Source organism: Xiphophorus couchianus, chromosome 21, assembly GCF_001444195.1.
Source record: "Xiphophorus couchianus chromosome 21, X_couchianus-1.0, whole genome shotgun sequence".
NCBI classification, from domain to species: Eukaryota; Metazoa; Chordata; class Actinopteri; order Cyprinodontiformes; family Poeciliidae; genus Xiphophorus; species Xiphophorus couchianus.
In genome coordinates this window covers 22,713,009-22,740,211 of record NC_040248.1, presented here as the reverse complement: position 1 = coordinate 22,740,211, position 27,203 = coordinate 22,713,009, and the positions used below count along the sequence as shown (strand labels likewise).

General features: G+C 38.3%; 1 protein-coding gene and 1 long non-coding RNA gene across 2 annotated transcripts in view; one reads left to right on the top strand and one right to left on the bottom strand.

Moving 5' to 3' along the window:
• The window catches only part of vstm2a (V-set and transmembrane domain containing 2A), a 96,346-nt gene that overhangs the window by 51,463 nt on the left and 17,680 nt on the right, over nucleotides 1-27,203 (bottom strand). The gene's annotated exons all lie outside the window — the stretch shown is intronic.
• LOC114136935 (uncharacterized) lies at nucleotides 7,443-8,300 on the top strand. Its single transcript, XR_003593889.1, has 2 exons — nucleotides 7,443-7,640; nucleotides 8,081-8,300. It is a non-coding gene; the product is annotated as an uncharacterized LOC114136935 (long non-coding RNA).

The window sequence follows — 27,203 nt, the reverse complement described above, 5'->3', positions numbered from 1 at the left end:
AGGACACGCCAAGGACTTTGGTCCAGTGTAAAAAAAAAAGTTTTTATTTTAATTCTAACAAATAAAATTCATATTTGCAGCCTACATGGGGTAATTTGTAGGTCACTATTTTTTATTAATTTATTTTCCAAGATGATTCATACTGTAAAAATAGAGCACAATAGAGCCTTGATGAAAACACATTCCTGGAACAAATGCAGCACGCGTAAACCTCTTCAAAGTGACGCTGCATTGACACCCAATGGCACGTCTCCAATTATGACGGTTATGTTTGATGTCTTCTGAATCCATTACAGCCTGGACAACTTCATCATACCCAATGATGAGTTATGGGTGTTGTATGCATTACAAATCTAATTCCTCTACTGGCTGAGGCCCCTTGGGAACAATCTGCCCCTGTCCCCCAGACCTCTTCAAGAACAGAAGAAGTGAGGCCACTATGGGCAGGAAGCACATAAAATGCAGTGAAGCGCCCTGCAGAGTGTTCCCTAATTACAACGCTCACTGACACCTACTTGAAGATGTTTTGGGTCCATGCTTAGTTGTTACCTCTAATTATTTCCCCTGCTGACAGGGGTCCCATTCACATGCAAACACTAATCCATTCACAGCCGATTGGCTTATGACAAGAGCTATGTTAATTACCTGTAAAGCTGCAATTGTTGTGTTTAGACAACATGAAATAGCTTGAATTAAAAAATAAAATAAATAAATTACCTCACAGTCCAATTCAGGTGGCATGCGTTGTCGGTTACGTCTCTATCAGCTTTGTAGATCTAGAATCTATATTATATTTGTTTAACAATAACTCAAACTCAGATTGGACGGGGTGTGTCTGTAAACATCAAGCAGTTTTTTATGCCTGTTTAGGGGTTGTTAGAGCTTATCTCCAGGCTACACTTTGGACAACAAAGAGACAAACAGGACAAACGACCGGGCCCACAGCAGGGAGACATGCATGTGTTTGGACCTCTGGAGGAAACCAAAGAATAGGAGTACAAAGACAGGCAGGGTGCTACTAACGGCACAACCTGCAGATAAATATCTATCTGCCTTCATCACCAGGCCATCTCCAGCACCGTCTTCCCTTTAATCCTGACCAGCCTCCCTGTTCTTGCTGTGTTTTAGGTTTCCTCCATTTGATGTTTCTCATATGTAGGCAAAACAAAAAAATATCTGACTCATCTGACCAGACCGAGTTGCTTCACATGGTCACATGGTTTGTTAAAAACTGCAAACAACTCTTTTCAGCTAAATTTTCTATTACATTCTTTTGTAATGACCAAAACTGTTCAATACAATCCCAGTATTTATTCCTAAATGCTCATTAGAGAGACAACCTGGGGGAAGAAATCATCTCTGTGGCAGCTGGTTCTTGTAAATATCCTCTGTAATGCCAACCTAAAAGTAAAAGTCCCAACCGTTTGTATCTAGGATGTGTGCGATCTGCAGAGACGTTAGCTGCAGTTTCCAGACCTGTACACTTCCTGGATGGAGGGAAGGTCAGCCCTGGTTATTAGTTGCACTCTGGATCTGTCCTGTTTTATTAATGAACCAAACCACACAGTGATGGACAAACACAGGACAAACTGAATAAATGCATAATTTTTTTCCCACTTTTACTCTATCACCTTCCAATAAAGCAGATTGAAATGTGTGGATGTAAAGTGAAAAAAGTGTGATAAAGTACCAGAGGTGTGCATGGTGTGTCCATGCACCATAATACAGATGTCAGATCATAACTTATCAAGGTTACTTGAGTCAAACGCAAAAGTATTATTTTACAGAACAATTAGATGTTTTTATCCAGCATTAAAAACATGAAGGGTCAGGCTATAGATGGGTCAGACAGCATAAAATGTTGGTTCTTCACTTTTTCCAGAGTCATGCCACACATAAGCAGTCACTCGTCATCTTCAGATGTGTATTTATCTCTCTTTGTATCCAAGCACAGGGTCATACATAACTGCTGCAGATTACAAGAAGCCCTTTGGGTGCTGGAGTACTTTCAGCTCTGTTCGCATTTCAGCCAAATTGCTGCTCTTAGAAAAATAATTCTTCACTCAAAAGTGCATCAGAATGTCAGTATGGGATGTTCTTGTAAAAGAAAGCTAAAAGGAGTACTTGAGTGGAGGACATGTTACTGTTTGTTGCTGTAATCAACTGAGGATGAGGTAAAAACATTTTCATCTCATGGAGAGACAACAGGAAAATCCCAAGCAAGTGCATGAAATGTGTTTCAGTGAGTGTCACAATCATACAGAATGATTAAGTCTTTTATTATCAAAGTTATGTTTTTGTGTATTGCAAAACGGAATGTTGTTCTTTATCATTTCTCGCACCATACATTTAAATGCTTTAAGCTATTTTAAATGTTGAAACTTTGATTACTACTTTTTGTAGTTTGAGGTACAAAAAGTGGTGCAACTGGTGGATACTTCTATTAGTCACTGTAAAGCAAGACAAACAAGCAAACAAACTGTATTACATAAAATAATTGAAAACATTTCATATGTTGCTAAAAGGAGCAAGAAGAAAGATGAGATTATTACTGTATGATGAAGAGATTACCAATATCAGCACAAATTCACATGTTGGTTCATTTCATTTCTGAGATATTTCCGTGTATACACACAGATTTTAGTGGCTTTGTGTGAAAACTCTGCTCATTTTTCATTGGGTGGGGATGAAAACCTGTAACTGTAAAATGCTTTTGAAGAACTGCACTGAAAGGCACCACAGACATTTAGACATCTTCACAGGAAACACTCTGGCGCTCTGTCGTAACCCTGCCAGTGCAGGGTTACGACCCTACCCTCTCTTTGCATCCAGGTTTTCCGCTTCTAAATTTTCACCTTTGCAGAGTTTGACACATAGCAGCCAATAATCGAAGGATGGAACTAGACAAGAATAGAAAGGGGCAAGATGAACAAGCAGAAAAATGAATGAGCAGCTTTTGAAAGCTCCTAATTGATTTGGCAGTTTAATTTTTGTCTTAGCAGGCTAATCCATTTCCAGAGAGACAAAAAAGGTGAAATGGCAAGGCTGAGAATTAGAGGGGAGAGGCACAGGGAGCCTCTGAGGAATACTGAGTGAAGTGAGAGACACTGGGTGAAATGCCAATTTAAGTCAACAGCCAGCAGAATCACAAAGCGCTTGCTGCCCGCAAAGCGAAGGGCGAACAGGGAGCGGAGAAGTGGCATTTTGAGGAGAACCCCAACTCATGACACCTCTGGTTTGTAAAGCTCCGTTTGTAAAGGCTATTTTTGTTCATTATCACCTGCTGTACTCGGTGGTACACTGTCCCGCTTTATCCGACCCATATGTTGCTCTTGGTGGTTCAGGACCCCCTCTGGGGAATTTCTCACTTTGTGTGGACAGACTTTTTCATTAGCGAAAACTCGGAGGATCACACTTCATTTGGAAGAAAGGAAGAAATTGCAAGGGGTAGATTAATGGAAAAGGCCTTCTCTCTTCCAAACCCATTACAGCTCGGTTTCAAGCTTTCCAACTTGCAAATCAACTCTTCTCTTGGGGAATGTGGAAAATTCAGTGAGCTTTTCACTCTATTTTTGTATTCCTTCATAACGATAAATACTAAAACATACAAAATACCAAACTCTTTTCTGATTATCCCAATGTACCAATGATCTTTCCACAGTATAGTCAATACACAAATAAAGGAGGCAGAATAGGTTCATAATGATATTATAGTCAGCTTCTTAACTTCTTGATGTGTACACTGAAAGACTTTAGACAGGCGAGGTGTCCGGTTAACGCTGTGAGGCTGTTAAAAAGATACACAACTAGGTGAACATGTTGGCCTAATTATGTTGGAAATTTTATTTCAACTTAAGTGTTGTTTGAGATTTGTAAAACCTTTTAACTACTTTAACAATTATATATCTTTATTGTGTTTTAATTAAAGGTGCAGCATGAAGGGCGTGCCGTGGTGGCGTAGGGGTTGGCGCGACCCATGTTTGGAGGCCTTGAATCCTCGACACGGTTGTCACGGGTTTGACTCTCAGACCCGGAGACATTTGCCGCATGTCTTCCCTCTTCCCTTCCCCCTTTCCTGTCAGCCTACTTTCATATAAGGGACACTAGAGCCCACAAAAGACCACCTGGAGGTCTTTTGTGGGCTCCAGGGGGTCTTTGTGAATAATTGTTTTGACGCAAAGGTTTACTATGAATCGAATTATGGCCCCAAAAATTGAATTGTGAGAAAGCACTCGATTCCCACCCCGTAGTAAACTCTACCTTTATGCTTCGGGATCTGCTATGGGTTTTGAACATAGATTAAATCTCAATTTTTCATTCAAATCTGTACTTTTTTACTTTAAAACATTTCTTCGATTCTTGCTACCTCCAGCATTATTAGTATTACCTAATTACAACTTGGATCTAAAAAATAATTTAAAAAAAATATGCTAAGATCAATCATACATTGAAAATATGAGTACAGTGAAGTACAAGACCTTGCTCTTCTTATAACCTTGCTTTTGTAATAGATCTTTATGTGACATAACTTCATGGCTCTGTAGAAGCAAAAGGCATATATATATTTATTTTGCTAATCTCTTAATTGCTGAAACTAGCAACCAAGATATATTTTAAAAGTAGAAAATGCCTGAATATTTATGAGACCTGGTGAGAAATGAAGTCACAAACAATATTCATATAACAGTGGCAAATTTATTTTGATACATAATCATACATTAAGGTCAATTTCAAAGGCACAAATGTTGTGTTCATGTATTGGTGGAGCAGAAAACAACAAAATCCCCAAGAGGTATAAATATGAAGTTTCAGTGAATGATGTGTCACATTTTGTTGTTCAGAAGAGAATAAATCTCATATGAACAGTTTAATATGATATATATATATATATGCTTGGAAAAAAATGTCCCGCTCCTTGTGCTTTTCTGAATAACTGTAAAGATGAGAACTGTTTTGGTTTTGATACATTTAGAAGCAGCATGAAATGTTCAAAGAGAACGTTCACTTTTCTTTGTGTTTGGGGTCTAGTGCAACACTCAGCAGTAGTCCCCAGTCACACTGTGAACCTTTTAAAATCACTTCTCACACATCAGGCAAGGTGAGAAAATCTGTTAGGCTGCCTATGGAGGGAGCCAAGACTGCATTGTGAGTGTTAGATAGGTGATGCTGAGCATAGATGGGTTTGTTTCTCTGCTAAACTATCTGTCTTCATGGTTCAAAATGTGCTGAAGTCTGACTTCAAATGACCTTTTCTTATCTTTTGTATGGGATGTGTGATTTAATCTGGAAAAGTGTTTTACCTCTGCAGAGCCATGAAAGTGTTCGTCATATTCTCAGACAGAGTTGGTCTGGCATGTTGAACAGACCATGAGTTCACACCACAGAAACTTATTTTCTAACTTTCATCTAGTCTAACGGTGTGTCAGTCTGAGGATGGTTGGGTGGTTCTCTGAAACTATCATGAAATAAATGACCCAACAATCTGTTCCAAGTAGATCTTGTTCAAAATGAATAGGTTCAGCGGGAAGAGTTGGGCATTCTAAAGAGTTGGGCATTCTGGGTAAATACAACCAAAACAAACATGATGCATTACACTCTTACAGGAGTGTAGGGGTCTTTGGAAGAAAAGCTTTCCCACATCATCACGGATCTTTCACCATGCCTGGGGTATGGGGTGCTTCTTCACATATTCATGGTTTGTTTAATGCTACACTCACTTGGAGAATTGCTCCTAGTCAACCCTTGTTTTATATGACCAAAACACAGTTTTAGTGAAAGTCTCAGTAGGGTTTAGACATGATTTTCTTTGGTAATGTTGGAACAGAAAGGTATTTTTACGAGAATCCTTCCAAAACTGGCGGTTAGCGTAAAAGAGCCTCCATTCTCTGCTAAGGAAACTGGGCTAAACCACAGTGCCACTCTGCTGGTAGCTCCCTGATCATGCTGTTCAAACATTTTTTTGTCACAGACAAAAAAAAAAACATTTAAAATGTTTAAATGTTTTAAACATTTTAATTATTGTTGATAAGTTTAGGGATTCAGCTTTTTTGTGGTTTTCAAAATTTTGAAGAATAACTGCTTTTTAACTTTCTTCAATCACATTTTTACTAGTCTTTCCTTTTTTGAATTAAAGCTTCATCATACTGTACCTTACATAACAAAAAATAAGTTATAGATTACTAATTAACAAAAATACACACTGGTGAACTTCAAATAAATAAATAAATAAAGCTTTTGTTTAAAACATGCTTGTGAATTGCTAGGGGTATTAAAACATTAAGTAAAGAAAAAAAAAAAGTCATGGACATTTTTAGCCTATGAATAAATGCACTCAACTTAAATCATTTTTGAAAATAAAAAATATCCAGATGCCACTGTACTAATCAAATTTATGTTAAGGTTTTACTTTATGCTTTCTCACAAGACTTAAAAACAATGCTAAAGGCTGAGCGTAGTGATTTCCTCAGAGACTACGCCTTCTGGACCTTTGTCTCCTCATCAGCATTGGACTCATGCGGCTCTGTAGAGATTATAGTTTGGCCCAGCGGGTTGGTCATTCTCCAAGAGTCAGCAGTTAATGGCAGCTACACAGGCTGTGTGCCGCTAATGGAGGCAAGTGAGGTACTTAAAATCCTTTAGCTTCTTACTGCTGCAATTTGTCTCCAAAACTGCACCTCTTCCATAAAATACCTTCAGAAAATATTAGCTTCTTCAGAACCATCATAAATCTACTTTAAATCAATAAAAATAAATTAGTCGAGCACTTGCAGGGCCTGACATTCCTTGTGGCAACAGTGATCAAAGCTGCGAAGAGAAAATTCTTCATATTCATTCAACTCATTTATGCAAAATATATAAAGATACAATTTCAAAATCAGATGATAGTGGAAGCCCTTTGATATACATAAGTCATTAAACCACGAGGTTACAACTCAAAAGTGTGACCCAGTTGCTTGAATAAATCGTAATTTGGGGATGTTCAGAAACCTAACGTTAGAGGTAAAAAAGGCAAAAACAAATAACATTTTCATAAATTTCAAAGAAAAAAAATTGAATATGTAAACAGATGCGGAAGTTTGTCAGATAAAAAAAGCACCAGTCTGTTACATAGATTACTTTCAGAACTTTCTGACTTTAACTTTTAAATATGAGATGGTTTTTGAAGTTCAAATGGTAGAGGAAATGTATTACAGCCTGACAACTTAAAAAAACTGAAACTGCCTGAACTTGATTTTCATTTCTTTCTCTGAATGGTTGTGTAGAACAGCTTTTGGTGGCACTGTAATGGACAGGTTACGGACCCACAGGGACTCCAGGTCTGACAGAAGACCGACACACTGGCTACTGTTTCCTCAGCATTTATTTGCTATCCTGCAGAAGACAATAAAAACACACATCAGTTGTCTTCTGGCTCCATCACAATGCTTAACAGTGATGTCCTTATGTGGCAGTATGCCCTGTGGGCTCTGAACGCACCACACAAGTGCCTGACTTTAATTGGTTGTAGCGCTGTCTGTATATAAAGGGCCCTCCCTCACCTGGTAGACAACACGTTCTCCTTCCGGTTCAGATTTCACTGTTTACTGGTGCTATACGACTGACGCGCTTAATACATTAATTGCTGTTCAAGCCTTCTTCTGGTGACTTGTACCAGCTGACTGCTTCTTCTCCCTGCCAGAAGCATAACGCATCAAGCTCAGTGACGCTGCTGTTTGTCCTTGGCCGGCTGCTTGCCCATACTCTGTTGTCCCTGGTTGACGGTCCATCCGCCTGTGACCTGGTTATTCGTCGTCGGCTGACGGCGGCCTACCCGTCGCCCTGGTTGTCGGCTTCATACCCGCTGTCCTGGTCGGCGTAAGCTGGCTTTTGACTCTCGTCCAGTGTGGCTGATTCAGGCTGGTTTATGACCAGCTCGTCCTGATCCCTCTGGTGCCGCTCTGGCTGGCGTTTGCTGTGGCACGGCGGTTCGTCTCAGGACGGACTCCTAACTTGGACTGCTATTGCTTGATTTGTGAGGACTGAACTGTATAACCAAGAAATGTATGTAATTTGAATGTCTCTTCTTTTTTTTTTTTGACAGGAACGGCCAGCTCGTGGTGTTGGTGGTGGACTTTCCGGGTGGTGGTACTTTCTTTGGTTTGGTGCACGATTTTCTTTTATTTGGTTTGCTGTGTTTCCTTTGTAGGTCCCTGCCAGCTTCGAGTTGAGCCGTAAATGTCATTTTAATGTGTGAGTGATTTTAAATTAATATATTTCTGACTAGAAAATTGAAATAAATAAACTGATTGGATTGAGTGGAATTGTCTCGTGCCTCATATGTAGCGGGCCTGTGTGCCTTAAAGGTAACTTTACAGTATTTTTAACTTAGTTATCTTAAAATTCAAGTTGCCAATCGGGAAAGCATAGGTACCGTCACACTTATATAATAATTCTACTGTAAACTATACAATAGAAGAATAAAGAAATAAGCAATAATTTTTCATCGCCAACTCAAACAAGTAGTTAGTAATGTGAATAACTTGTCTCAGGAACTTAGAAATAGTAAGAAAATTATTTCTCATTTACTTTTCCCAGCATTTTTATTTATTTATTTTAAATGCTGTTGAACTGGGCCATTTTAGACACAACAGTGCCACTTAGTGGACAGAAAAATATATAAAACAAGCAACTTCCATTTTTGAATAACAACATTGGATATGTTACACATAGCTGCAGAAAACAATAAAAATACACATCAATGTGAACTTATGCAAATGCAACAAAGTGGCTGTTAAACAGGAACGGCTAACTGACAAATCACAATTACAGTAATTCACCACAAGAGGACATAAAACGGCACCCGTTGAACACAAGAGGGTGTGGAAGTCAGCAGAAAAAGACGAAAATATAATTTGAGTCTTGTTTTATTCTCAATGTCTTCCAATCCAACCCAAAAAGTAGAATGACTGCAATCAAACTGTCCATCTGAGGGGAACAAACCAGCTGTAAGGGGAGGACCCGGAAGATTGGGTAAAGAAACTGACTGCCAAAGGGGCAACAGATCTAGATTCCACATTTAGAACTGTTCTACTCCCCTGGGAATACCCTGGTACCCTCAAAGCCTGGTCCAGGACCAACTCAGCTGAAGAAAACTGCAGGTCCTCTTTTGGAGCCGAACACAGGCCCAACAAAACCCAAGGCAGCCTTCACTGTGCGGTGGAACCTCTCACAAAGACCATTGGCCTGTAGATGGTATGCAGCAGTATGGTGGAGTTTAACCCCAAGGCTCTCTGCCACTGCAGCCCACAACTCTGAAGTGAACTGGGGACCTCTGTCAGAGGTCAAGTCCAATGGCACACCAAACTGAGACACCCAGGAGGAGATAAATGCCCGAGCCACAACAACTGAAGTGGTTGATGACAGCAGAACTGCCTCCAGCCACCAAGTAGTTCTGTCCACCATCGTCAGGAGATAGGTGAAACCTCTGGAAGGTGGAAGTGGCCCCACTAAGTCCACATGCACATGTTCAAACTTCCGTTGCGGAACAGGAAAGTGCTCCAGTGGAGCTTATGTGTGCCGTTGCACCTTGGCACGCTGGCAAGCCAAACAGGAAGCTGCCCATGTCCGTACAACTTCATGGAGTCCCAGCCACACAAATGTTGCCCCTACCAGTTTAGCAGAAGCTTTAAAGCAAAAAATCATTATCATCAGTAATAAATTTCACACAAAGAAAGCTGAAATCTATTTGTCTCTAAAAGGATTCTAATTTCTGTTCTTTTATTGGAATCTTGCAATCCTGACAATTATGATTAATTCTAAGTTTGAATTTTGTATCTGCTATTCAGCTATACTATTCATGCACATACATAATTACTCACATAATTATGCTATTGTTCCCATCTGCAGCCAGTGTCTGTTTATTGCTTATGACTGCGACTGTAGAGTTGAACAAATACGGAAAGATAATTAGATAAATACCGTGTTTGAAAAACAAATATGCAAATGTGCCTCTAAAGTTAATAAATAGTCTTAATGTTGATTTGGTGACATGTTCTAATGGCTGTGTCCATTGTGAAGGTGTGACTGTGTTCTCATTAGACTGAGTTCTGTAATTATATCCTTTTTTATTCATAATTATATTTGCTCTTTAGTTACTCTACATTACACAATGGAATCACTAAGAAGCGGCTGAATCAAGTGAAGTTTTTTTCTCTTATAAGTTTCTTAGGTGTGGAGGAAAGCGGATTTTAAAAGACTGCCGGTTATTTCCCTTCTTCGCTATTTTGTCATATCATGGTTTTTCCATTAGACAGTTGACCCATGAATAACTGAAATCTGTCTGAAAAGTTATAAACTTCTCAGACAGAAAAGTTCTAAACTATTTTATTAGTTTCCACACCAAATATACCTTAACATGCATTAAGACACAGATTGTAAACTGTCTTAGCAGTACCACAGAAGCCAATATCTAAAGTCTTCCTTCTCTCCAAGTTAGGGGGAACAGCCAATCAGAACCGAGGAAAGTATATGGCACTCCTGGGTTGACTGCTTTGCAAACACCATGCCAGAAAGCCTTGCATCTAAAATATTTAAACTTCTCAAACTGCATTTCTTTCAAATGTTTTAGATAAGCTCTAAAGCAAAATTATTTAACAGGTAATTTAATAAATACTTAACTGTGAATATGTGGCAGTCCACTGTATTCACCTTTTTGTACTGTTTCTATTACCTCAAGGGATGGTACTGAGAACAAGCAGCCAATGCTAAAGCATCATGCTTTGATAGTGCAGACTTTAGTCAACAACTCAACAAAAAGGCACAGGAAGTCAGTGTACTGGACATTTCTCCACAAAGGAGAAACATGGAGCTTAAAAATGCTGTTTTCACTGTTGTAACGGCTCTGGGAACATAACATCAGTCATACCTAAGATCAAACCAAAATGCTGAATCATGTTAGAGCTCACACAACCAGCAGTATGACTGGCTGTAATTTGACTACATTACCAGCATCAAACCAAGTATGTTCTACATGACAGATGTCTCCTTCGTCATGGTGATGTCAGCAGTCTGATTTTGATTGACACACTCAATTGCCCTCATTTACTCAGACAAAGTGGGTCTTTGTCAGTAACCGCCTGAGAAAATTCAATCAGTTTTTCCTTCCCCCTTTTATTCAAAACAAACCAAACACAAACTAAGTGGGATAGAAATAACTTTTTTTTTTATTATTATTCATTTCTAATTTAAATCGTGTGATGGATTCCGTCTGTTAATGTCTGTAAAATTTGCAGTAGGGGAAAATATTTCTTCCACTAAACCAGGAAGGATGTCTACACCTCAGCTAAGCTGGATCTAGACAACAAGACCGTTTGAGCCTGTGCTATTCCCTGTGCAGTCGGTTTCATCTGATTAGTGTCATTTAAAGTTCTCTTGTAAAGTAACCCTGTGACGGTGCTTGGCAGTGCCGTGGCAGCAGATTTTGTGAATGTCCAGACTTCAGATAAATGCCCTGCAGCTTCATCATTCCTGGCACTCTAAAAGATTGCCCCAATATTTACTCAGTTATTTTATGATGTTTTGGCAGCTCCGTCTCTCTTTTTCCCCTCCTTGTGTTTTATAATTAAGGAATTGATTAGTCATTAAAAAATGTAAACTTACAGTACCAATAAAAATATTCACCCAGTTTTAGGTTTTATCCTTTTACAAATTAAATTATGATCAACAACTTTTGACTTTTTTGGCAAACGATTTTATACCCCCCCCCCACACACACACAAAGTATTACTACAAAATATGATAACAAGTAAAAATATATAGCATAAAATAAGTGATTGGATAAATATTTAACTCACGTACTCGCTGCTGAATATACAAATGGCAGAGCAGCAACTTACTGTTGCAGAAAAACCGTTTATCTGCCGTTATCGGTGGCTATGCTAACTAGCCTGAGCATTAATGACAGGCTGTGCTAGCAGCAGCATAGAAGAGAGCAAGGGAGGAAGTGTAGGAGGAATGAGCAGCACCACACAGAGGGTGACTGACAGTGCTAAGACCTGCCACCTGGCTCTGATCGGTTGTTTTCTAGTAAGCACTGGGAGAAGACAGAGGAACTTGATTTTTTTCACAAGTATCTATATCTCTTACCGTACTGTCACGACATAGTGACAGTTTTAATAAATATATATTTTTAAATTAAAGTTACTTACTGTAGTTTTAAAGTGACTGACCTGATTAAAAGGTCTAGTCAACTGGTGCTAGTAGTTTTATATCTTCCATCGAGACATGGACTCCACCAGACTCCTGAAGGTGTGCTGTGGTATGTGATGTTAGCAGATCATTTAGGTACTGAATGCTGTGAGGTGAAGTCTCAATGGATTTCACTTTTTCAATTATATCAGAAATGGAAACACCTTGGCCACCACGGTGTGTTGTAGCATGTTGAAATTGTTCTAAAGTAAAATCAATGTGGTTGGCAGAACCAGAAGTTCCTCTGTAGACCATTGCGTGTAGCACACCGTCTTCACTAGTTTGCTTACTTGCAACCCGGAGTAAGGGATGCACAGCTTTTGAACTCCATTGTATACTGGCCATTTGTGGAAAAGCTACAGAGAAGGCAATAACTCACTGCAGCTATCAGTGATGGAATGAAGTTGATGCTCAGGATGCCAAGATGCAGCAGTGCAAGCCAAATGTTTATTACTGTTGGAGCATTCGTCTGTCATTCTGTGCTACACAATCTGAGGTACAATTGTATGTGCAGGATAGAAGACTACACAGTACTGCTGATTGACCCTACATTACATATAGTTAAAAATGCATTTAAAGTTGTGTGACACTCTGTATTCTATTTTATTTCATACATTTTATCCTCCTTGCTATAGACTCGTGTGTGTCAAACAGGACCGATGAAATGTTTTTCAACTGACAGGAATCATCAGAACAGACTACCTTCTTCCATGGTCAACAACAGAAACACTATAAAGATCTGCAATGACAATCCAGAAAACCCGTTGCCAACCAAAGAAGTTCCTTATTCAAAATGAACACTTTGAACCTTATCTGATTATTGCAGCTGCCCACTTTATAATCAGACGAGACAAAAATTTAGTTATTTGCCAGCATTGTCAATCTTTCAAGGTGTCAAGGTAAAGTTTTTCAAAGTAAAAGTACATCATCTTGTGAGTTTCAAATTTCACTGTAATTAACAGAAAAACATTTGAAACATTAGGATTCAACAGGAAACTGATATTACCTGCTTTGGAATGGATAATCAGACTAAAGGTAAACTTCTAGTACCTGAACCTGTCATGAAAACCCTTGTCCTAAAAGTAGCCTTCCACCTCTTTATCTTGCCTTCATTCTTCTTTATCATCTCCTCTATCCATTGCCTTGGATGGTTGACTCCAGGTTGCTGAACACATCCAACTTTAAGACATTGATTCTTTCCATTATTCACACCATGGGATTCTATCTTGCTTCAACTGACCTCCAGTCACATTATCTCCATATTTTCAGGCTCTTATATACCTGTTGTAAACTCCCAAAACAGTTCAATGTTAAACTTCATAGTCCAATGAATTTGCAATTTAATAGCTGGACATTGAGGAAGGTCTTAAAATACTGTAAGGGACTCAACAATTCAGCAAAATTACTTGTTTCAAATCAAATCATAGCTCTTGAGTATAATGTCCAGGCTAAGGTCAATATGAAATAGCCAACAATTAGCATAGCCTGCTATCCTACTACACATTGAAGGTTTAAGCAGTACAGCACATTGGGCAAACAAGCAAGATCAAATGGAGCCACTGTGCAGCGGGTTCGTCTAATTAACTGATTAATTAGTGCGCCTTAAGAAAGACTCACTCATGCAGTCTAACTGTGGATTCAGGCAAAACTGTGGAACAGCCGATTAAATAAACATCATCATAAAGTCCAGAATTAAGAGTGGCCACATTATGTGAAGAGGAAATAAGGACTCTAAACATTTATTGCTTTTGTTAACAATTAATAAGAGGATCTGCAAGACTCTTTAAGCAAATGTCCAGAATGCATCACCATGCTCCAATCTCTGTTACAGAATATTAAAAGAGAACATTCAATAACCTTTAAGAATCATTAAATAAAACCAGTAGGTTCTATCCCCTACTGGGCACCTGGAGCTTTGGAGAGGGAGACATTGCTATAATGCTACTAAACTAAACTGTTTGACATCTTGCAGGATAAACATTGATCTTCATCTTATCCAGACTCAGATAAGGGATCAATATAATTTTCCCCTCAAAGGATTTATTCCAAAGACATTTAAACCTGGTATTAAGCGGGGAAGTTCTCCTTATTGCTTTGTATTTTGCAGCCCAGATCAATAGATTGTAATCTAAGCGGCTGTTGTGAACAGCAACTTCCAGATTTATGATTGCTTCCAGCCCTTACTACAAAGAAAATTATACTCTCTTACAGCAAAACCATCATATTCTTTACAAATTTTTTTCTACATTAATGTTTAAAATTCTGTGTGGTGTCTGAGATGCTGAGATGGCATCTGACCCCTCCCTAGTAGGGATGGTACATCCGCTATGGATCAGACTTGCAGCCTAAAAGCCAAAAGCAATCAACATGCCAGGTTAACCAGGATTATTTCATTTTGCTGAATGCTAGAAATGTTCAGTTATACCCAGCTATAGTCGTCACAGGAATGTCCAGCTACAGCACAGTTAAGTATGTCCCAGAGATGGAAATGTTTTGCAAAGAAATGTGTCAAACCCAGAGCAAAAGGAAACGATGTGACGGTGCTGAAGCTTGGAAGAGAGTCTTTGTCAACAGTTAAATAATTCCTGTAAAACCTTTGGGTATACCTTTGTACGGCAGATGTCTTCAGAGTCTCCCGATGTCAAAATTGTTTCCGTTACTCTTTGTACCTGAGCTTGAGGTGCAGAGCATTTACTGCTGTTTACATTTTAAATATTTAGGTGTTGCTGCAGATGAATTCTGCACAAATTCACCAACTGGTAGAGGAGGAAGAGTCTGTGTTCATTCCTCATGCAACTCTAACAGCAAACTGTGGCTTTTGAAGTGTTCTCTTTTTTTTGCTATTTTTGAACATTTGTTAAAAAATTGTTCTCTGTGTTTATATTCACCTGTGCTGAGTAGTGTTTAAGTAGTGACAAACTGCCATCATAAACCTGGTGTAACTCAGACCAGAACTACTTTTTTATTGAATTGTATGTGGAAAATACACATATGGGTTAATCAGATTATTAATCTGATTAGAAGACCTTCAGTGAAAATGGTTTACAAGGGTCACCGCAACTCCAGAACAATGGTAAGCATCAGCCCGGTCGAACTGATCAACAAACCTGGTAAACAGAAAAGTTAGGTAAATCCATTAATTTTATCTCAATGCAGACAATCAACACATGTACATGCATTTAGAAAATCAAGGTTATTTAATCGGAGTGCCCCACAGCGCCACCCATTGAGGGTTTTCCTGCCAACCCCCACTGTAAAGAGATCCTGATGGATCCTGTTCAGGGTCACCAGTGGGACATTGTCCATCTCCAGCGGTCTTCAGGTTAAAAGTCAGGTATGCCCTGGAGACATTGCCAGTTCATTACAGGGTACAACAAGAACACACACGGTGATCAACCACACACTCATACCTAACAGAAGCTGTGTTTTCACTACAAATATATGCAAATCTTTGTTCTGCTAATGTTGAAAAAACACAATTTTGCAATTCAGGTGTTTCCATTACATACGAAATTAAATTAAAATCACATGTGAATAAGCTTGCTCATGTGATAAGTATGACAAGTCATCATACGGTGGATGTAAACAGTAACATGAAATATATTCGTCTAGCCATCAGGAAAAAATCTCTGCGTTTTATTTAGGCATTGGAGCAACAAGCCCCGCCTACTTGAGAGAGGCATTATGGGGAAATTGTGTTGGTGATTTAACGTAAGAGCTATGGATTCAACACATTGGAATGACACACAACTTCTAATAAACTGCAATGCTATGAGAGATCTGGTGGAGTCAAAAACAAACTATCTTCCTCCTCCTACTTCCTGTCTTTATTACTGTTTTCACCAGTAGTAACATCATGTGACTCGTATGTAAAGAAAAAAGTGCTTCCACTGCAGTTTTGTGAAATATAGATATTTCGATATGGCTGAAAAACTACCTCATTCTAGCACAAAAACTTTTCATTGGAAAACTTGACATTTTTTTTAAATTGCTGTGTTTCATTTAGTTGTGTAATTTCGACTTGCACAATTCTATGGTAATGGAAACTCAGCTAATCATGTTTTTTGGACTGTAGGAGGAAGGAGAAAACCCACATATAGGACATGCAAACCATTCAAACCCATAACCTTCTTGGTGGAAGGCACTAATAAGGTGGTTCATTATGTACGTCACAGCCAAATGTTAGCGGTTGGGTAAAATCACATCCAACTGTTTAAAACTTCAAAGTCCACGACTCAAGCAAGCAATCATTTCTCAGTAGTCGAGTGTCCAGACCAGGGGTGGGCAATCCTGGTCCTCGAGGGCCGGTGTCCTGCAACTCTTAGATGTCTCCCTGGTTCAACACACTTGAATTCAACAGCTGAATCACCTCCCAAGTGCAGTCAGGTTTTCCAGAGTCCTGCTAATGACCTCATTATTTGACTCAGGTGTGTTGAAATAGAGATACATCTAAAAGTTGCAGGAGAGGCCTGGAGTTGCCCACCCCTGGTCCAGACCCTCTGGACAAAGAAAAATGTAGAACAAGAACCTGGTTCCTACCAGGTTACCTTTTTCCAAAATTTGCACTTTCTAGGCCGTAGAGACAAGGAAAACAAAACAAAAATAAATACAAGTAAAAATATTGGTCAAATAAAAGAGTCGTTGGGTCAACTGTTTGTGATTTTCCCAAAGGGCCAACTCTGAAATTGTTGTTGGATTCTCAACATATGGCCAGCATCCGAGCAGGAAAGCAGCACACCTTTAATGTGGCCAGAGTTGTTTCCACGCTGAATGAAAAGCTGCTCGCCGTTCTGTCTGGGCTGTTCTGCCACACAATTGCTTTAATTGTTTGTTGGCAGCTCTAATCGATAAAAGGATTATTGGCACTGACAACACATGAGTACATATCAGAGTGTAATCAGTGTCATAACTGCTTGAGTGCAACAATACATTGTGTTTAATATTCTTGGACTGCTATGCAGCCAGCGGAGGCCTAAAGCAATTAAAGGCAGAATCAATGCCCTAAGTCAAAACACTGTGACAGCTCTATTATCCCTGGATATAGAAAGGCCTAGCGGATTTCCATCCCCACACTTCTCTCTCTTCCTGTTGCATGCATACATATTCTCCATGATCAAGTTCTGAATATCTGCAGCATGTGCGTATCAGAGCCTTTCATATTTTCAGCTGGTATTTCTTTCTCAAAGATTCCTGTGGTGTTTTGATCCACCAAAAATCCTTTCTACTATTTTTCATACTTCTTCCTTCATTACTTATCATTCCTCATCGTGTCACCTCGTCGTGTCACCCCGTCTGCCACCGTCATCACTCTTTTTGCTGCTAAAATCCTCCCCATCACTGTCAGCTGTACATCAGCCGTGACAGCATTTTCATTTAATCACACTTTTTTAACGTGGACTTTTATTTCTCTCAGGTGTCTGAGGTAAAATGACTTTGGCTGCGCCTGCTCATTTTGACAAAAACTACTTTGCTCTGTTAAACTATTGTGGCAGCAGTAAGATTTAAATAATCCCCTGTGGTTTAGAAAAATAGTGGCGACAACAAAGAGAGCCGAGCAAAGAATGAGCCGGTGATGATATGTGACAGTTTCATCATTTGTTCTGTCTGCAATGTCCTCTTCAAGCGGATGCCAATATTTTCACACTGGGATCAGATTTTGTAACATAATTTTATTAAAGCAGCTGTTACAAGGCTGTAAAACCAAAAAAAAGTGGCACTAATGATTATTCCTTTTTAAATTCCTGCCTGTAAAGATGTCCTTCATCCAGCGAATTAATGAGACATCCATCCCTTCAGGCCAAAGCAGCTGAGAGTTCTGCTGCCTTTCAGCAAGAAGGTCCTGGGTTCGAATCCAAGCCCGGGGTTTGAATTTGTAGAACGTGAACTCACACGTTACAGTAAATTTCATTGAAATCTGATGTAATGTGAGCTGTTCAGGGTCTTCTCTGCCTCTTTCCCAATAACAGCTGGGCAGAGTGTGTGTATAGGGGTTTGGTAACCTTCAAAATGCTGATGTGAGAATGCTCCAGGGACGGCACTCACTTAAGAAGGTTTCATTTCAACCAGGCCCATATCAAAGAGTGCAGATTAGTGGAGGATTCTCATAAGAGATGTCTCAAAGAACTATGAATACAACCCCGTCATATAAATGTTTCAGACTATGCATACTCCTCCGACATCTGGTTTCTGTTATCCCTCGAAAGCAGCTCTTGGAGTATTGGGTGGCTCAGTTGGTTGTGCACGCCGTGTGCAGAGGTTGTTGTCCTTGATGTAATTGTCCCGGGCTTATTTCCTGTTCTGGGGCCATTTTCTGAATGTCTTCCCCTTCGCTTTCCTCCCTGTTTCCTTTCCAAGTACTGCTAAATAAAGGCCACTAGAGTTGCCAGTGTTCATAGGACATACCTTTATGGAGGTTTGGGACCTCTGCTGTGAAAACTTGCTAACATTTGTGACTACTTAAGACCCCCTATAAAACACTTATAATTGCCTGTTTTAATAATTCAAACACCTACTATATCTTGATGTGCATTGATAGACTCAGTGAAAACCACTTTAACACCCTTATTTCCACTCTTGGTGGTTTACCCAATCACTGCTAAGTGGAGCTCCTGCATTGGCTGCTTTGTAAACTCCAGCATTGATTTTCCAGCTTCCTAAGCTGCATTTCTTTCAAATATTTTAGATATACTCTTGGAAAGAATAAACGATTTAGCAGGTTATCAAATCGGTAATTTGTATTTCCGGTCCACAGAAAAATCTGTGAACCCGCAAATCTGCGAATAAACGAGTACATGACCTTAAGAGCCATGTAGAAAAAAATGTCTCAGCAAACTGAAAGGGCATTTTTAAGACGACTGAGCCAAACGTCTTCCACAATGTAAGGGAGTGATAAAGTCAAACCAAACAGCACAAATCTCCACTAGTATCGATTCATTAAACACCCTCTACTCATAATGATTGGAAGCAGGAACCATCATCCATTGCCACCTTCATCTTTTGCCAGATTTAAATATCAGTGCTGAAGGGAGAGTCAGTCTTCTGTCTGTGGTGCTGATTCCACATGACATGTTGTCTAAATAACCACAGATGTCGACTGACTACAGCCAACAGACAAAGCTGCCATGGCTAAAGGTGGCCATCAGCCATGATTGTTCAGCAAAGGCCAGCAATGGCCCCAACATGACATTGCAACGGTCAGAGGTGATTGGTCGAAATCTTTTCACTGTGTTGTACTACTCTAAAAACAGAATTTGAGAATACTTTTGCAATACATTTTATCCAGACCACTGTGGAGATGTACAATTGTCCTTTGATTTGGAAATTTAGAAACAATCGACAGAAGTTCTACATAGGAATGACTTTAACCGTTGATCCACTGTGTGGATCTGTCTAGGACAGCAGGAGACACGCTTGTCAGATTCACCTGAGCTAATTTGTCTCAACAGCTCCTCAACACACTCCAGCATCACAACTATTGTTGAGCTTAATGCTTGTGACAGGTAGATCTGACTGATGAAGATGATGCCTGAGGAAGTTGTACAGTTGCACAGTCCTCACATGTGTTTTGTCACTTGGCTGTCACAAGGCTCCTTGGGTAAAAAAAAACCCAGCACATCCTGCGGCCTGCAGGCTTTACAAGCGCAAGCCTCATAATTGACAGGCACCTTTATTCGTACATTCAAGTTGTTTTCTGGATGAAACAAGCAATGTGATGTATTCTTACAAATCCAGAACTTAAAGTGAAAATGAACACAAAACAGGTAAATAATAGCTTTTGTAAATATATATATATATATATATATATATATATATATATATATATATATATATTGTCAAGAAAATCCGAGCTCATCCCACTTCCCCATGCTGGAGATTTTAGTTTAACAGTAATAATAAATAAAGTTATCTTTAAAATGAATCACTCAAGTGACATCAGGGCCCAACAGTAGACTTAAGTGTCAATAAAGTTAGTTTAACAGTAATAATAAATAAAGTTATCTTTAAAATGAATCACTCAAGTGACATCAAGGCCCAACAGTAGACTTAGGTGTCAATAAAATAAATCTGGTTGTGTGTGTTGTTTTTGTTTCATGCAAACTTTGCTTTAATTCTACTTTTTTCTATCTAATCATAAGAAATCATAGTCAGTCAGAGAGAGTCATTAAACAGGAAAAGCAGGTTTCCTGGAAAAAGAGGAAGTATGTTTCCAGCCTGCAGATTTATAAAAATAGCTGAGACTATTTTAAAGCATGAAAGTTTTAAAAAATTAAATCTAAACATTTTGAGTAATTTGATAAGATTCAAAGTAAAATACTTATATTAATATTGATTTACTTGTAATAATACTTACACTTATATTTGTGAGAACACTTATAAGAAAAACAAGCAAATGTAACTTTGGTATCAAATAATTAGAATAATAGATTATTCTTGGTTTCTTTTCAGAAAACATCTGTAATAACTCACATTAAGATTATAATAAGAATAATTAATAAGTTATGGTTATAAAATTATAAATGAATGCTAAATCAGAGAAGCTAAAGAAAATAAATGTGATATAAATGTGATTTTGACATTGAACTTGAAATGGTGTAAAAGGTTGTAAAACTGCAATTAAACATCACTGATATGTTGGAGGTAGATGGTAGGTGAAAGGTGACAGGAAGGGAAAAAGGGGAACTAACAGGAGAGCAGAGATGATCAGCACCTTATATGGAAACAGGAGGTTGAGCAGCCCTGAGACATTGGCACAGACATCATGACATGATGTCTCTTAAGACAGTGATGGATATGAGATCATCTGTCTAAGCAGACAGCAGGCGCACCAGGGGGGTGGATAAACCCTATAAAAGGTGGGTGCAAAAGAGGAACCTTTCGTTGGATCCTCCGGGCAGCTTCGAGCCAAGATCGAGATGGACAAAGAACTCTGCAGCTGAAGAAGAGCCGGGGCCACAGAGCCGGAGACTGTCCTGTGCATGCATGGGGACCAACCCGTCAGCCCCACAACCTGTGGCTTCGAATCGCACTTCTCTCATCGGCTGGGTTCTGACCCCAAAGACAAAGATGAAGACAAAGACAAGGAAGAAGAACTGGTGCCTTTTTTCCTGCCAGCACCAAGTCCTGTGTGACCTCAGCATCCATGCGGAGAAGAAGTTCATCGGACCTACAGAGATCCCTGCCTTCGTCGATCAACTTCCTCCTCCTGCTGCCGCACCTTCTTCGTCGTCGTGCCAGGTCTGGGGTTCGAGGCGTCAAACTCCGTCCGTCTCGCTCTAAGGTTCCTTTTTTAGTTCTCAGTATCAGCAGTAGGGAAAGATAGACTAGATGATTGATTTTACTTATTTGATTATTTCTGCTACTGAATTAAGCTGTACTGACCCTTGCAAAAATGCCTTACTAATAAAATATTTAGCATAAAGAAAATCTAAAGATGTTGTGGACATTCAGTTAATGAGTCACCTTAAAGTTCTTTGATGGTTGTAAAATAGCTATGATGTTTGATTCTGGAGAATCAAACAACAAAAAAATGTTTTTAGGTTGCTGGTAGCCCATATTTAAAACATCATCCTTGGGACTCGCCCGAGTTACTAAAACCTACCTGGTTCAATAACAAATGCAAGTTGTAAAATAGAGAACGAGCGACCGTTAACAGGTGTGCTCTGTGAAACTAGTTGGCTGTAGGCTGCTCAGTCTGGCTAATTCACAGGGGGAAGAAGGGTGGGACACCTGGATGTTGGCCGTCAGATAACCAGGCGAATTGTTTCTCGAAACCAGCTTAAACAGAGTTTACTTCAGTTCTGGACAGGGTAAATCACAGCAGATTTAGGAAACTCAACGGACCCGTTAGACGGAGAGCTGGTAGCACATCTCCCCTCTCAGAAGAGGAAGTACGAGAGTGAGAGAGTAGAGACAGAAAGGAGGGGGGGGGGGGGTTGCGCAACAACAATATATATATATATATATATATATATATATATATATATATATTAGCAAGTAACCAGACTGTTTTATTTTTTTTTTAAACAAATTAGTTATCAAACCATTTTACTAAGTTGACAGTGGTGGAGTATTTTGGTTGGGGTTTGGCACGTGTTATTTAAATTTGTCCAAATCACCTAAAATATATGGTGTGCGAAAAACAGTGCCATCTAGTGGTAACTTTGGAAACAGCAACATTTTCAAATTCAGTGCAGATTTTTTTCACAAAGTATATTATGGAGTAAATACCTAAATGAAAATGCAGCACAGAACACTAAAATACCTAAGCACAGAGTTACGATTGTCCTTCACACACTATTGGCTGACATTTGTAAAGCGCCAATTCAGGATGCTAACGTATGTGGTAGAAATAAGACGGTTGTGTGTATTAAATAACATGAAGGTATTTTTGGTGTTTAAACTATTAAGATAAGCAACTAATAAGCCTTATTAGAGGAGATCTAAAGTATTCACAATTTTCAGGTATTTGCCGCAAACACCACTGTATGTCGTTTCTACACAATGCTAGTATCCAAAGAGAAGATATTTGATATTTAATAACTTCTCGTTTTCATACACAAATGTTCATGTTTAGCTGGTCAATGTTGCCAACTCAAAACAGCATAAGTTGGAAAAGAGACATTGTTTTCTTAGCAACAACATTACTGATGCAACTCAGAGTTTGTTAGATTGAGGCTGCCAGCTGTATCAATGACCTACCCATCTCAGTCAGATGGACCACTGGGATCATTTCCAAAAACTACACCACCTGGACAACTACATGAATGTGCAGTCGGATGCAAATGGCAGCTGATCAGGTGGATCAATACAACTGGCAGCTTCAACCAGCAGAACTACAGTATGTGGTCACATAAATGTCATTTGCCTGCAGACATTTTCATGATCACTAATAAAATGTGGATGTTTTATCTAGTGATTCAGTAGGTTTTGATGCGACTAAATGCGACAGCATTTAAACTGTCTTCACGTTTTCACTATTGGCTTGTGGTATTTAATCCTCATTCAGTCCTCCACTGCCCTACAATGGTAGCTCTGAACGATATGCTTGTCACCTGTCACTTTAACGACTATCAAAGATGACAGAAAGGACAAACTAAATATTACATTTAAAGTTTTGTGCATACAGTGAAGTATATATAAATTTAACTGATTATTTATTCTTGTTTTAAAAAGTAGAAATGCTTTCTTAGAGCAACTACGTCAATACATTCCAATTGGGCAGGCAAGCCTCCACCACAAAAAATTATATTGAGTTAATATTCTGTTCTGATGAGGCTTGTCAGAATTACAGTAGCTTTTGAAAATAACAACCTTTAATTATGTTTTAAACAAACTTCTCATTAAGTCTACATGACTGTAATAAAATTGTTTTTTATTGGCCTGCTGTAATGTTAATATTTTATTAGCTGTAAGCAGAAATTGTCATAATTAAGAGAAAGAAAGGCTTGAACATGTCAGTCTATGTGGAATTAATCTATATAATGTTTTACTTAGAGGACTGAATGACTGAAATAAATGATGTTTTTCTTACATGCTCATTTGTCGAATGAGTCTGTAAGTAAGACATTTGTGTGTGGTTGATTATGTCTTTGTAATAATTCTTTTTGGTGATAAATGTACTGTTTTAAAGTCTGGTTATTAATATCCTTTACATTGTGGGACATTGGAGGAGAAGACTTTGAAAAATTTTCAAGGCTACACTCACAAATATGGAGCTCCTTATAAAAGCCAAACAACTCATTCTGCTTATTGAAATGGATCATTAAAGTGTAAAGAAATAAATTGTTTCAATGAGGAGATGTAATAATTTCTTCATTTTCTTTCATGAAGAGATTCATTCTAGAGTTATGAAACAGTATAGAAATGAAGATTCAACATTATTATGTTTCTACTAACATCTTATTCTTACATACTGTTCTTTTAATATTGAATCTCCTGCTAATATCTGCTTTATGCCTCTCTTCCTGCCATTAAAATAGAAGCATTCTATTTCAGCCGCTCTGTTTGTATTTTGTCAACAAAATACAAACAGAGCAAAACCTTTATAACAAACATTTTCAACTAAATATAAATCAATACAGAAAATATTCTAATTCCTGTGGCTGGCACATAATTATCTTTATTCAACTGAAGGTGGGTGAGTAAAGAGACTCTAAGGCTTTAGAGAAATTTATTGTAATGGCCAATAAAAGTCCACTACACTAGATCTAAACTCCTCTGGGAGACTATTATGGGCCATGAGGCCTGTAAGCTGAAACAAATCTTCCTCGATTGCTCCTCTTGTAATAAGACACCAGTGATCTCCAGAATAAACCTAAGAGCATACGGCCATAGCTTTTTCTCAAAAACCAGGATAGCTGCTGCGTTATTTGCAAATCAATTCGTTTTACTGGGAACTACACAACTTCAGTAATGCACTTTTTTAGAATTATGCTGGTGTAGATATGCTTAAAATAATCAATAGCAATGTAAGCTAAGAACAAAAATTGCAATGAAGTTCAAACTGTGTGATTTAAAAGAAAATCTCCTAAGCAGTTTGTCACAATATTTATATGTGGAATAAGTGTTTTATATTTAGTTTTGTAAAACTGAATTTACAAGACCTATAAGATGTATTCAGGGATGTTTCACCATGTTTATTGCTTTTACAAATCTCTTATGATCAACAGCATTTGGCTTTATCGACAAAAAAAGCAAAAATTTTGTTGTCTAAGATTAAATTATGTTCAAAAGAAATGCTTATAACTGCCCGTTATAATAGTTCAAACTCTAAAAATACCTCAGTATGCATTAATACATACTGAGGTATTTTTCTGAGGAAAATTTTTCTTGGCACTACTAGCCTCCTGGATCGGGTGCTGTGAAACATCAGCCAGGAGCGCATAATGTAGTACTGCAGGTGTTTAAGCTGCATTTTATTTCAAGTATTTATATATACTCTGAACAAATCATGGAACAGAAAAAGTTTCCTTAAATAATTTTAAGTAATCTGCAGAAAAATATGTGAATACTGAGTAGGCAACGATCCTCTGTAATGCCAAAAAATACAGGTGGGCAGATCGATCCCAAATACTGATAACATCGCTGCCAAGTCAGTATCAGTATCAGAATCAGATTGATACTTTAGTTCCAGATTCCTTCTTGCAATTATATTTAATTTTTGCTTTGTAGTTTCCGATCTCTTCCTCGAAAAGATTTTAAATACATTTTCCATCAAATTCTAATTTTTTATTTAAAATAAAAATGCACACAAATTATTTTATTTTTCAGTTGTTTTTGTGTATCATGTTAGTATAATGTAGTTAGTAATTACTTTGTAGATACCTATAAAGTTTGGCCAAATTCTTTCCTAGGCTTTAACCAAATAATTCAAAGGGAAAACCACAAAAGTATCAGTATCGGAATCAGTGCCAGTATTAGTATCTGTATTGGGATCTGTATCAGGAATGGTGATAATGGCCCCAGTATTTATTGATATCAGATTGATACTAAAATATGCATAATCAAACATCTCTACCAAACAAGACTTTCCCGTTGATTATTAGGGAGTGCAAATCATTTTCAGCATCTCATTTTAAAATGAAGAGACAAAATTGAGGATTGTTTTAAAGTATGTGAACCCACATCAATATGTTTGTATTCAACCTAAGATTGTTCAAGTTAGGGTTATAGGAGTTAACTGCAACAAGTAAGATACTGTTTATTGGTGTGCTACAGAACACCAAGAATTCTTTTGTTAAAGAAATAAAATAGCTGATGTTGACATCTGTGGAAAGTATGTGAAAGTTCGCTTAAAAGGTAAAAGATTAAAAGAAGCAAATTGTGTATATGTGTGGACATTTGATGTCCACACATATACATGATGGAATGGAATAACCCAACCTGACTTAAATGAATTTTACATTTCATCTTCTCACAGTGTCAGGTGAAGTGTGAATAGATGTGCTTGTTCAAAGATTTAACACCTTTTTAACATCAGCCTCCATCATGTTAATAATCTGTCTGAACTGTAATAGAAACAAACTTTCTAAACCGATTTGTAATGTATTTCTCCACCTGTGTGGAGAACCTGTCTTGAAATATCAGAACATCCTGAGTTCTTTCTGATCTAATTCTGCAATCTGTCAAAGCTGAAGAGCTATCATAAAACATGCCAACCTCACCCAAACCACATTACTGACCTATCAAAGCATTAAGGGAACAGCTTCACCTGATATAGGAGGTTTTTTTCTCTCACAATAGACATAATTTTAGGATACCTCTCAGAAAATCCCTCAAGTACGTCTTCTAGCATTCAACTCATAAAAACATAAAAGAACCTGGGAGGAATCAATATGTAATCACAGCTGAAGCATTTGAAGAATGCTTATTCTTATATATTGTTCAGTTTGTCTGTGTTGTCATTCTTGTATCCATTCATACATCAAACCAAATAACCTCGCAGACAGCAAGGAAAATGATAAACACAGAAAATGTTGGCATTCAAATTCTATCAAATCAAATTTTTATAGACATGAGTATAGTTAAAAAAAACTGTTAGCTTTTGATTATAACATGTGATGGTATAAAATACTTTAAAAGTAGATTATTAAATTAGAAATATACGTAAATTGCAATTACGGAAAAGACAACCATGCCCTCTCAGTCTGTGTTAACAAATAAATGGAGACTTAGCAATATTTCCAACAACAGGGCAACTCGCGTTTTCACCATCAAAGTCCTATTTTGAAGTGCAGACATCTTAAAGAACTGTCTGATTCAATTTGAAAAGTATTTCTCTCTGCGTGACAACTCCAGTAGGAGCGCCAAATGAATTCAGTTTCCTTTTTAGTGACAGTGGAACAGAGGGGTCAGGAGGATCAGTGACAGCAGAGGTTTCACTGATTGAATTATCTGTGGCTGCCGTTAGAAAAAGGCATGAGAGTCACCCCCCACCTCACCAACCCCAAAAGCAATAAAGACAGTTTACTGTTGGTGGC